Below are 9184 nucleotides of genomic sequence, written 5' to 3' on the forward strand. Positions count from 1 at the left end.
TATATGAACTGCCTTGCGTGTCCCTCTTCCACACAAAAATCTGAAATGTGCTAGTCTTCCAGGCAAATAACGAAATGTGCTACTCTTCCACGCAAAAATCTGAAATGTGCTAGTCTTCCACGCAAAAATCTGAAATGTACTACTCTTCCACGCAAAAATCTGAAATGTGCTAGTCTTCCACGCAAAAATCTGAAATGTACTAGTCTTCCACGCAAATAACGAAATGTGCTACTCTTCCACGCAAAAATCTGAAATGTGCTACTTTTCGACGCCAATAATGAAATGTGCTAGTCTTCCACGCTAATAATGAAATGTGCTAGTCTTCCACGCGAATAGTGAAATGTGCTACTCTTCGTAGGGACCGACGATATAAACCACAAAAGTGATACATTTTCAAAAAAAAAAATTGTTGGTGTGTGTTCGTTGTGTGCCAAATGTACCAAGCTGCGTTAAGCGGGAAGAAGCAGGCAATGCAAAGATGCAAAAATGTGTGCGCTTAAGGCCCGCCAGCTAGAAAATCTTTTTGCGTTCAGGGATGCTTTTGACTGACAAAACGCACAGAAAATTACGAGACGGCACAATAAAAACGTTGCCGCAAACAAAACCGCTCAATTTGATTGGGCAAAAATCATCTGGTTTGTTTTTATTCCATACTTTTCTGTTGTTGTTGTGGTTTTGCTGCATATGCGTTCATCAAAAGTTGAGAGTTGGGCGAATTTAAAAGCATCCCTGTGACGCAGAAAAGAAGTTCTATCTGGCGGGGCCTTAAGCGGGGTCCTTACGCAACTGTTCATTTGTTTGGTTCTTTCCGATTTATGGTGCGATTTGCTTGAATTTTGGCACGTAGATGCCTGGATTAGCGTATATAGCACACAATCTTCAAAAGTGACACAACTCAAAATTGGGCATTTTTGAAATTATTCACCAAAAATTTACACAGAGCTTTTATTTACCTAAGGTAAAGTCCTCATTGCCCATATGATTAGCATGTGCTAAGAAATAGTTTTTCACATTTTCTGACGAACGTATAATTTTGAGTTGTGTCACCTTTGAAGATCGTATGAGATATGTAGGATACTTTTTTCTGATAGGTGGACCAGGGACCGATCTATTAGAAAATATCTTATTTATGGTCCGATTTGCTTAAAATTATAGATATACCTACATAGAATAAAATTGAATAATTTTTTACACTTCGAAAGGTGTTTCAAGGCCTCACCAAGCGTGCGCGCATTGCCTATTTATATATACTTAATATTAAAGAGAGGAGAAGCTCGGCCAAACACTAAAATATGTGTAAGCGCCAATCTATTATTATTATTAATATTTAAGAGAAGTCCCTTCTTTTTATAAGAGCTGATCTCGCGAACGGCTGTACTGTTTTTTTTTTTGGAACTTTGGACACCTACTACCAGAGTACGAAAATAAACTGTACAAAACAATTCCCATTTGCTCATCGATCATCATATTATTTGTGGTTTTGTACATAGGCAGAAACAAATTGTAAGATTCACTGTCATTTTCCACAACAAGAAACGTTTGCTTTCCGTTTGTGACAATTGTACCATAGGGTACGTTTTATAGGTATGCAAACGTTTCAATTACGTGAAAAATATTTTTTTTTATAAATTTTCATATACAATTCAATTAAAAACATTTTTATTTTTTTATTAATTGCAGCCATTCGTTTTGTGTTTAGTTATTGCATATGTGTACATACATACATATATTTTTCTCTGCACGATTCATTTCGTTTGTTGTTTCGTCTGTACCTTGCAGAAAAAAATTATCAATTGATAAAAAATAACCTACTTGTGTTACCTTTTTTGCGGGATTTCTATAAAATACATAACTTGTAGTTAGCTACAAAAAGCTGACTTGAAACAAGTGGACAAGTAATGCAGGAGTAAAACTCATTTTTTCGTTTGTACACGCTTTTGTTCTTCACTTCTCAAATGCTTTTTCGAAATTAATAAAAACCAAGACAAAAATTAAAAATTACATGTTGCCTCTGACGGTATTCGAACCCGAACATGCTGGGAGCTAAGAACTAACAGCGAGCATCTCTACACGTTCAGCTACAGCCAGACATGCAAATGTGCTTTCAAATGCTCAACTTCAATCACGTTTCGTTAAAACACGAGCAGTGATCGGATAACAAACAATAAGCTGGCACAGAGACACGAGTTGGTCCGCTACAGCATGACAGAGGAACACTTTTGTAAGTACTCCAATTTACCACAAATAGACTACATGGTCCAACGATTTTTGCAGGGTATTATACAAGTTGTATGTACGTATTCCCAAATCATTAAAAAAAATTTCATTTATTTTACTTTGGTTAATATGGTCACCGTACCTATGGTACAATTGTCACAAACGGAAAGCAAACGTTTCTTGTTGGGGAAAATGACAGTGAATCTTACAATTTGTTTCTGACTATGTACAAAACCACAAATGATATGATGATCGATGAGCAAATGGGAATTGTTTTGTACAGTTTATTTTCGTATTCTGGTAGTAGGTGTCCAAAATTCAAAAAAAAAACAGTACAGCCGCTCGCGAAATCAGCTCTTATAAAAAGAAGGGACTTCTCTTTAATATTAATAATAATAATAATAATAGATTGGCGCTTACACATATGTTATTTAGTGTTTGGCCGAGCTTCTCCTCTCTTTAATATTAAGTATATATAAATAGGCAATGCGCGCACACTTGGTAAGGCCTTGAAACACCTTTCGAAGTGTAAAAAATTATTCAATTTTATTCTATGTAGGTATATCTATAATTTTAAGCAAATCGGACCATAAATAAGATATTTTCTAATAGATCGGTCCCTGGTCCACCTATCAGAAAAAAGTATCCTACATATCTTCTTTTTGGTTGTTTGTGTTTCCGACAGGGTAGGAGTATGATGTATTGTGGAACGATTTTCCGTCATCCCTTGTCGAATTTTGTTTGGAGACAAACCGGTTTCGGCGTTGTGCCATCTCGTTCTCGAAACGAAAAATGACACTGAAGATGGCACAACGCCGAAACCGGTTTGTCTCCAAACCAAATTTGACAAGGGATGACGGAAAATCGTACCACAATACATTATCCTACATATCTCATACGATCTTCAAAGGTGACACAACTCAAAATTATACGTTCGTCAGAAAATGCGAAAAACTATTTCTTAGCACATGCTAATCATATGGGCAATGAGGACTTTACCTTAGGTAAATAAAAGCTCTGTGTAAATTTTTGGTGCATAATTTCAAAGGTGCCCAATTTTGAGTTGTGTCCCTTTTGAAGATTGTGTGCTATATACGCTAATCCAGGCATCTACGTGCCAAAATTCAAGCAAATCGCACCATAAATCGGAAAGAAACAAACAAATGAACAGTTGCGTAAGGACCCCGCTTAAGGCCCCGCCAGATAGAACTTCTTTTCTGCGTCACAGGGATGCTTTTAAATTCGCCCAACTCTCAACTTTTGATGAACGCATATGCGGCAAAACCACAACAACAACAGAAAAGTATGGAATAAAAATAAACCAGATGATTTTTGTCCAATCAAATTGAGCGGTTTTGTTTGCGGCAACGTTTTTATTGTGCCGTCTCGTAATTTTCTGTGCGTTTTGTCAGTCAAAAGCATCCCTGAACGCAAAAAGATTTTCTAGCTGGCGGGGCCTTAAGCGCACACATTTTTGCATCTTTGCATTGCCTGCTTCTTCCCGCTTAACGCAGCTTGGTACATTTGGCACACAACGAACACACATCAAAATTTTTTTTTTTTTTTTTTTAAAATGTATCACTTTTGTGGTTTATATGTTATATTAGAAAATAAGTAACTATATTTTTATGCAGAACGTAAGTCGAGTTGATCGTTTTGGATTTATAGCAGTTTTAAAAACGATTTCATGATGTTTACCACATTTGGACATATTGACACGCCCTTTTTGTAGGTTCCGTCAAACAATGTTGAAATTATCCTTCCCAGATAGCTATGCTTTAAAATTCAAAAAACCATTTTCAAATCGGAGCAGTTTGTGCGAAGTTATTACATTGCATACATATTATGGGACTTTATTTTATAAGATAAATAGATATAGATAGACAGATAGAAGATATATAGATAAATCATGTGTGTACATATATATATATGTATGTATATCTACATAGTTTCGTGTTTACAGTGACAATTTGATAATATGTATGTATGTATGTACATAAATATATTACATGACGATTTGTATATACAAAGGTAACATATTCAACATTTTGTTGTTGTTGATTACTTGAATATGCGAGAAATGTGTCTAGATTTTTAAAATGGCTAAGCAGACTTCAATTGTATAGGTGGGAAACTTCGAAATAAGTTTTCTACAAATTGCTGTATAATCGCATTCACCACCCGTTGTTTGAGCCTCCGTAGTATAGATGACAGCGAAGGCCAGGAAGAACATCAGCAAAACGTTGACGGCAATCATTTTTTAATTAAGAAAATTTACTACAGATACTTTTTGTGTAGGTATGAATTGTACTGACATTGCAATCGATTCGAGCTCCTTTTATATGCACCGTTACCTGTTTGGCAATTTATTTAAACAGTTGCATTTCGAAATCTCGTGGTTATGCATACATAAATATATATTGTATGTATGTATGTATGTATGTATTTGTACATGTTTACTCAGTGAACCTTAAAATTGAATGTGAAAATCCAATAACACTTGCGTTTTGAATTTTGGGTATGCTGACAAACAAATTTTGCACATACGTATGTATGTATGTGTATGTAAGTATGTATGTTTACAATCCAAAGTTATCGACACTTGAGAAGTAATCGATGGCCTTGAAACGTATGGTGATTTCGTTTCTACCAAAAAATGTTGCCCTTGCACGGTGCAAAATGTGTTTGATGTTACACTCAACCTTTTGAAAAGGGCATGTTTTTGCCTTCCTGTCCTTGTCCAGCTCACGCATTTAATCATATTATCGTTTTAAACAACCATATCAATGCTTCAAAGTAATGGTGGCAAACTATCGATAGTATCGATGGGACATCACTAACGCAACTATCGATGGCTACCACTATGGGCCATATTTGAAGTTCGATACTATCAAGGAATTGCCATATCTATGTATGATTTTTATGTACCATATCTAAATATGTTGAAACGTGTTTGTGTGAAATTTTTTATAATACTCGTGCGGATAGTGTAACAAAATTTGGACAAATATCTAACTCACAATGTCAGAGGTAAGGTGTTTGTTATAGATATGTTTATTAGGGCGGGTCGAAAATCGAATTTTATCCAAATCCCTTGGTAATAGTTAAAATATATTGTATCTTGAAGTCAACAACAAGCCTGCAAAATATTAGTATTTTATTTTAATTGTAAGAGCCCGCGCATCGACCGCCAATTGACCCACAGCACACTAGTCGAATAAGACCAGTTCATGTTAAAAATTCTGGGTTCAGCAAAAAGGGATGGTGCATATTGTTAGATAATGAATCCGTTAACGCAAAAGATAAAGTCAAATATCATTACTCGGAGCCCTTAAGCTTATCGTCAATCTCAAAGTTACCTTTTTTCAATAAGTTTTTAATTGTCCTCTTTATAATTGCACTGGCCTATAGTCAAAAGATGTAAAGAACAGCATTAATATTTCTGGCGTGCATTTTGCATCATCGTGGAAAAATTTTGTTTATGCAAGTGAGTATGGGAACACTGAATAGGCACAACTTCTAGAAACTCTCGTTAGTTTACTTATGTTTATGCATACAATATAAAAATTGCAAATATAGGAAAATTAAAAAAAAAAATTGTTCAAAATTTTTTTTATTTAAAATAATTTATTTATAATCTGAACGATTTTCATCATATTATTATCATAAATCAGTAACAGTAAGTCTCGCCTTCAATTTGGTAATTACAACGTACCGATCGAGCAACATTTGGATCTCCAGTTTTTTTCTAAAATAAAATTTATCTTAAATTGTATAAAAAACTTTTAGATAAAAGAGCCGGATTACAGAAAAGTGTGCCAGGGAGAGATTTTTTTCTTTCGAGCTTAATGCAAGGCACTATCGTCCAATTGGAAAGTCCTCAAAAGGATTTCCCAGGATATGTTAGAGACTTTTTCACATAATGCAATTAGCTAAAATATTTATGTATATCTAAACACTTATTGCACGTCTCCTACTTTCATATAACGGCAAATTTAGAAACCGCGAAAAATGTGATTCTTCGTTTACTAATAAAACCATTCCGCACCAATTTTCAAGACGGCATAAATGGACTTAAAATGGACGTTTCTCACAGTAATTGTATTATGTTAATGTATGCAAATAATTATATGCTTGAAACTACTATTAACGTATCAAACGATTCCTAATCTTTGACAATACATGTTTGATTTCATTCACCAGGATCTTGAAAACTGACCAACTCGGCGTGACCGTCGAAGTCCATGATCCTTTTAATATTACATAAACATCCGAAAACATTAAAACGTTTGCAAATAAATATCGTCTCACCTTTTTGTATTTTTCACTTGGTTGCTGAAGTAATAGAAGAATTGAAAATTCATGAGGGAAATTATAGTTTTTGTAAGTTTTATCTTAATATCTTGAAAACTTTAAGACTTATTGAAAAATGATAAATGAACGTGAGGTACTAAATTTAATAACCCTTCAATTTAATATACCGTCCTGCTTATAACAATTAACGCATTACATAATTGTAGATATTACCAGCCAAAGATTATTTTCAAAATTCGTACCACTTTGGTTCAATTGCGCGGGCTAAAGATAAGTATCTAAAATAATCTTTCGTGGCCAATAACAATTGGCTAAGACCTAAGACACATAATATTACTATTACAATACGGTCAAATGCCTTTTATTTTCCCCCATACAAAATCGACCCTGCCTAATGGGTATATTGCATGCGTTTCATTATACATATTGTATGTAGTAACTTTTACAGAAAACTAAAGTTTAGGCAAGAAACTTTTTGTACAAAAAAATCTCCACATAAAATCATTAAAGTAAAAATGTTAAAGTTTTATAAGTAAATAAACAAGAATTTGAGTAAATTAATGAACATTTTATAGTGTCCCGAGATATTTTTCTTTTTTTTCTTTAAAGCTTATTAATTTTTTATAAAAGCGCAGTTTATCGTTAACAATTAAATTCCAATTTCAAACATTGTGCAACAATTAATAAAATTCCTCACAGTTTCACCAAAACTTCACACTTTGGAATCAGAATTTTGAGAAAAATGTTTGGTATGCAATTTTATAGTCCTATTCAATTTTAGTATAATAAACAGTGTCACGCATTTTCTTTATACAAAGAAGTTTGTTTTTGTATGGAAGAAATGTGACCTGCAGCAAAAAAATTGTCAAAAATCAACGAGATTCTTCAGCAACTTGAAGCCTGCAATTTATTATATTATTTACTATTTAAATAAATGAATTCATATAAACTTCAAACGTAATTATACGTATTATATGGCAACGATCGATCTGTATTAGCAAATGCATTTATGTTATTCACCTCTATTCCGATTGACGTAACGACAGTCGTTTGACGAAATAAAAAAAAATGGCATTCCTGTTTTCGTGAGTCGCAGCCATCGGCTTAATCTATTACAAAAAGTCATTCAGGTTGACGTTTAGACTCACACAACAACTCAAATAACGTCAAATTTACTCGTTTGAATTTTTGTGCATGACAAAAAATTAAATTTATTTAGTTGACAAATTTGTTCTTGTGAAATAACAAAAAATGGTAAGTAGTAAAATTTCTTTAGCTGCATATGCACAAATGTATGTATTTTGAAGTTGGAAATTCTTTGTTTTAGTTAAAAGTCACAACCCAAAATCAGTTCGCCCTGTTGGTGCAGGAAATGGAAAAAATTCCGCAATTGGGACTCTATAAAGGCGTCGCAAAGTTGGATGCTAGAAAGGAATGGGACACTATAGCTGAGAAATGCAATAGCCTGGGACCACCCGTTCGAGATGGGGAAGGCTGACTAAAGGTGGGTGAATCAGAAATTTGGTATTTCCTACAAATACTTTGTACGGAATATATAAGTGTTTATATGTATCTTTGTAGGTCTGGAGTGACTTAAGATTCAAAGTAAAGAAGAAAGTAGTTTTCAACAAAAAGGAAAGTCGTGCAACTGGTGGCGGTATAAACAATCAAAAAAGTCTTTTGAATATGGAAAGCGCAGTGGCAAATTTAATGTGCTTCGAAAGTATTGTAAATCCACGTGGAACATCATTTGGTGGCGCAGAAAAAGCGAACAATAGCCAAATTTCCGACGAACTAAATGAAACAGATGAGATCGCTTCGGGGGAAGATGTTGAGCAAGAAAACATTGAGCCAGTAGCTAAAAAAACTAGGATTCAGAAAGGAGCTTTGTCAAATAAGCAAACTGATGTTCAACAAAAATTGTATGAAGAAATTTCAGGAAAAATGAGAAAATTGAAAAGCACTTAAAAAGTACCGAGCGATACACCCGGAAAATGTACGAGTTGAAAAATGAGAAGTTGCAATTGTATAAGTCTGCGTTGAAAATTAAACAGGATAGTATACAAAAAGCGAACGAATTGAGGGAGATGGAAATCAATATAAAAAAAATAAAATATAAATTGTTGAAGTAAGAATGGATTTAAGGTCCTCCTTTTCATAATATGTATGTATCTAGAATTATACGTACTATGTGTGTACACTTGTGATCAGCTGATAAGTCATCAACATTTTGATAAATTTTGGCCATTTTTCTGTTGCTCATTTAATGTTTGTTATTTTTCCATAAAAGTCTAGCTCACTATAAACCAACTACCACATAAATCCAAATTTCAAACTTTGTGCAAAAATTATAAAAAATCTGCAAAGGTTTAGCTTTTTAATAAGATTTTTTTCGAATTTTTTTGAGTATGCAGTTTAATAACCCATTAAATTCCAGGAAAATAATGTGCAAGTTTTAAGTTGCTAAAGAATTTTTTGCATACAAAATATATTGCAAATTTCAATTTTATGGAAAAAAATGCGTCGCACAGTCGGAAAAAAATTATTAAAAATTCTTTAATTCTTTAGCAACTTAAAACTTGCATACTATTGCCCTAGAATGTAATGAGCTGTTAAACTGCATACTGAAAAAAATTCTAAAAAGTCTGGAAAA

Source organism: Rhagoletis zephyria, unplaced genomic scaffold (genome assembly GCF_001687245.7).
Source record: "Rhagoletis zephyria isolate East Lansing unplaced genomic scaffold, Rhagoletis_zephyria_1.1 Rzeph_scaffold_03413, whole genome shotgun sequence".
Lineage (NCBI taxonomy): Eukaryota > Metazoa > Arthropoda > Insecta > Diptera > Tephritidae > Rhagoletis > Rhagoletis zephyria.